The sequence below is a fragment of the Herpailurus yagouaroundi genome, unplaced genomic scaffold (assembly GCF_014898765.1).
Source record: "Herpailurus yagouaroundi ecotype Mexico unplaced genomic scaffold, PumYag 164, whole genome shotgun sequence".
NCBI classification, from domain to species: Eukaryota; Metazoa; Chordata; class Mammalia; order Carnivora; family Felidae; genus Herpailurus; species Herpailurus yagouaroundi.
The window spans coordinates 27,806,132-27,810,401 of record NW_024412405.1 but is presented as its reverse complement, the minus strand read 5'-3'; the positions used below and the strand labels follow the sequence as shown (position 1 = coordinate 27,810,401).

The 4,270-nt window shown below is 34.6% G+C and overlaps 1 long non-coding RNA gene across 1 annotated transcript in view; it reads right to left on the bottom strand.

Annotated features, from left to right (window-relative positions):
- Window positions 1-891: 891 nt before the first annotated feature.
- LOC121037945 (uncharacterized) overlaps window positions 892-4,270 on the bottom strand; it is a 22,937-nt gene continuing 19,558 nt past the window's right edge. The window contains exons 3-4 of the long non-coding RNA XR_005794073.1: window positions 1,450-1,455; window positions 892-989 (exon numbers count right to left, since the gene is read on the bottom strand). This is a non-coding gene — a long non-coding RNA (uncharacterized LOC121037945). The remainder of the gene's footprint in view (window positions 990-1,449; window positions 1,456-4,270) is intronic.

The following is a 4,270-nucleotide window of genomic DNA, read 5'->3' as shown; positions in this document are numbered from 1 at the left end:
CAAGCAAACGTTTCTAATAATTTTTAACTTGATAAATGAGCAATCTTTCAATATGAGTAGTATGTGATGCTGAACATCACAGCCCATGGCCTTTCTGTCTCTCTCTCTCTCTCTCTCTCTCTGTCTTTCTCACTGCGAGATTGTGGGTGATCGTCTTCCATGCTTGGATGCTCAGTCTCAGGCCACAGTATTTAGCAGAAATCAGTGATTTTTTCAGAACGTTGAAAAGTGCCCACAACTGGCACTAGTGTATTTTTGTCACTTCAAAGCATCTATGGACAGTCCTTTGCTTTTTCATACAAGAGTAAGCTTTGGAATCCTTTGCTTCTTTCTAGGTCAGGCTACCTGCAGATAGAGATTTTTTGCTGCCTTATTGACAGTTACATTAAATATAGCATATGACAAGAGTTTATTAGTACTGTACATGTAGTAAACATCCATATGAACTTATACAACGGACCCCATGCAGAAAAAGGTTGAAAAGAAAGATGATAAAAGATGATTATGGTGGCAGTTAAGAAGGAAATAAATCCTTGAGAAGCACGAATGAGGTATGTAAGTGACCAAGATTGCAAGATTTTATAAGAAGCCTACATATGCATGTCCTCTGCAGAAGAGGAGGAGAAAAAAGTGGAGGAATCCCTCACTTCAAATGAGATTAGGAGAAGTGTAAAATGTGGGAAACAGCACAAAATTTTGTAGAAAACACCACCCTAATAAGGCCGAAGCAGTGCGAGTGATGAATCTGTTTAACCACAATGCAATGTCACATTTCTGTGAAACCCTCAAAGGAGGCAAAAGCAGCTGTCATTGGATAGTTCCTTACTAAAATTGCAGGGAAAGAAAAAGATTCCATTGAGCCAATAGATAGCAATGTTTCTGTTATGAAAGTGAAAGTTATCCTACATAATAACCCTCCTCTCTTATGTCTCCCTCACATCAGCCACGAAGATTTTCAAAGGTAAGTGCATGTTAATTTGTTTATTTTTCTTAATATTTTGTATTTTATTATTATGTATTATATTACAGTATTGTAATCATTTGTATATGAATAATTTTGGGTTGTGGAACAAATCATCTGAGTTTCCATTATTTCTTATGGGGAAATTCGCTTTGATATACAAGTGCTTTGGATTACAAGTATGTTTCTGGAATGAATTATGCTTGCAAACCAAGGTTTTACTATATTTGGGTATTTTTCAGATACCCTTCTGTTATCAGTTTTAATTTAATGTTATGTTGTCAGAAAATATACAGTTTAATTTAAGTTTGTCAACACTTCTTTTTTGCCAGAATATGGCCTACATTATTAAATGTTCCAAAGACCCTTGAAATTCTGCTGTTGTTTGATGAAGTGTCCTATAAATTGCAATTAGGTTAAATTATTTAATATTTTTTGTCTATTTGTTTTATCAATTACTGAAAGAGAAATATGGAGGTCCCAAATACATTTTTCTTTTCAATGTTAATGGTTTTTGCTACTTTTTGAACTTACAATTTATGTACACATATTCTAAATTCTTATATCTTCTTGATGATTTCTTTGAATCTATGTCAATCTTTTAACCTAGGACTTCCTTTGATAATACATAGGTGGTACTTGTTATTTATCTAATTTGAAAAGCTCTGCTTGGAGTATTTAGATTATTTACATTTACTGTAATTATTCATATGGCTCATTTTTCTTAATGTTTATTTATTTTTGAAGGAGAGAGAGACAGAGTGTGAGCAGGTGAGGTACAGAGGAAGAGGGAGACACAGAATCTGAAGGAAGCTCCAGCTCCGAGCTGTCAAGACAGAACCCTATGCAGGGCTTGAACCCACGAGCCATGAGATCATGACCTGAGCCAAAGTCAGACACTTAACCGACTGAGACATCCAGGTGCTCCTCATATGGCTCACTTTAAACCTCCTATATTGTTATTTGTTCTTCTTTATTCCATCTGTTCCTTGTTCTTATTATTCTGCATTTTTCTGGCTTATTAAAGTATTTTTTAAAAGATTCTACATTATTTCCATCATTACTAATTAGTTTTAACCTTTTCTTTTTTAAATGGCTATCTTTAGGTTAATATATATATGTTATTATTTATCACATTCAACTTTCAAATTATTTATAAATGATTATGTTATACTACCACTTTATATAGAGTTTAAATACCTATCATCTCCTGTAACATAGTCCATCATTTTATTTTGTATACTATTTTCACTTTAGACAGTCCCTTATCTTGCAGAGCAACTAAAATTAAAAAATATTTTATACTTAATCTCTTTTAATATTATCTTCAGCATTACTCATGTCTAGTAGATGCAAGTGTCTCATGTCCAAATGAAGGTCTTAGGGATTTTCTTTACCTTTTCTTGAGTCACTGATAACTGAAATTATATTCTCTCATGGTTTGCTTTTCTGACAATGAAGTTTTTAAACTTTTTTTTTTTAATTTTTTTTTTAACGTTTATTTATTTTTGAGACAGAGAGAGAGCATGAACGGGGGAGGGTCAGAGAGAGGGAGACACAGAATCTGAAACAGGCTCCAGGCTCTGAGCTGTCAGCACAGAGCCCGACGCGGGGCTCGAACTCACGGACGGCGAGATCATGACCTGAGCCGAAGTCGGCCGCTTAACCGACTGAGCCACCCAGGTGCCCCTAAACTTTTTTTTTGAAATATGTTTTTGCTTGTGATAAGATTCTAGGTAGACAGTTTTTTTCTTCCCCTTTCAGTACTTTAAAGAAGTCATTGAGATGGATGGTTTCTATTTGCATATTTTCCGCTTATTGTTTGTATTTGTTTTCTGCCAGCATTTTTCTTTAACTCTGGATGTCATTTATTGGATTTTCACGTTTTTTGGCTATGATGTGATTTCCTTTACTGTGCCTGGCATTATTATTCATAATAACTAAAATTAGCAATAAATAACAATAAATAACAATAACATGTATTTAATCATCTCACTTAGAGTTCTCTGATGTTCTTATAGCTGTAGATTGAAATCTTTTATTATTTTTTAATAGTTAAATACATAGTTAAGGTGATCAAAAAGATGTATAGAGCAGCAAACATATCCTGAATAACAGTGAGTTAGTGAGCATGAATCCATTTCTAATTGCTTAACTGATACATTTAGTCATACATACTTAATTTCATAAACTGCTTATTATGTGCATGCTATTGTGCTTATTGATACGACAATTCAAAATGACTTGAAAAATAAATGAATAATTTTATCAGTGTATGAATGAAGGAACAAAATAAACATAACTAGAAAAACTGAATATCAAGGAACCTACACTGCATTTTATTTCGTCTGTGTTTTATACATTATAATTGAACATTAACTTTTTTGAGTTCTTACCATTAGCAAAGCACTGTTCTTGAAATTTTACATGGATGAACTCTTAAAACTCACAAAAGTACTAAGATAGATATATTATTACTGTTCTTCTCTTTTTTTAAAATCAGATTTGCAGATTCGATATATTAAGTGACTTTTCATGGGTCAAAAAATGAGAAACTGAACAAACCAAGACTTGAATCCAAAACATCTATATCCAGATGATTTTAACCACCGTGTAACACAATGAAGTATTTTCATTAGTACTTTGACAGATTGTTCAGCATTTCTTTGTTTTTCAGGAATTACAATATGCCAAAGTTCTACAATCAAAGTCTCCTGTTTCGTGTATGAAAGTTTCACAGATTTGAAATGGAGGGTATCAGAGGAAGTTTGTGCATTATTTCAGAAATTCTGGCTGTCGTAGACTCTGAGTGTGGGGTTCTCTCTTGTCCATCAAGAGAACGGACATAGGATTGAAATGTAGGAGAGGCTAATGTCTAGGAGGAGACAACAGCCCCTAGAGTAAGGGTCCTTGCTCCATTTTTATTAGGATCAGAAGGCTTATAAGTGTGATGGACATGCACAAAGAGACAATGAAACCATGAACATTAACTCATGGGCTTGGGGGAAAGAGTGCTCTGAAGATATGAGGTGTTGGGTCAATACAAAACAAAATCCTGGTACTGGGCAGATGGTTGTTTACAGCAGGCATGAGGCACCACCTTTGTTTACCTAAACTTGCCTAGGGGACAAGAAAGACAGAGCATGCTACCTCAGGGTCAACAAGGCACCTTTCTTTTGCTAATTACTTCTGCTCTAGGCAACTTTGCCCTTCTGTTGTCTATAGCCCTGTTTACCTATTTACCTATTTTGGTCCTTCCTTCCTGTGAAAGCAACTTTCTGCAATTGTACTAAATTGGCGGGGGGGGGG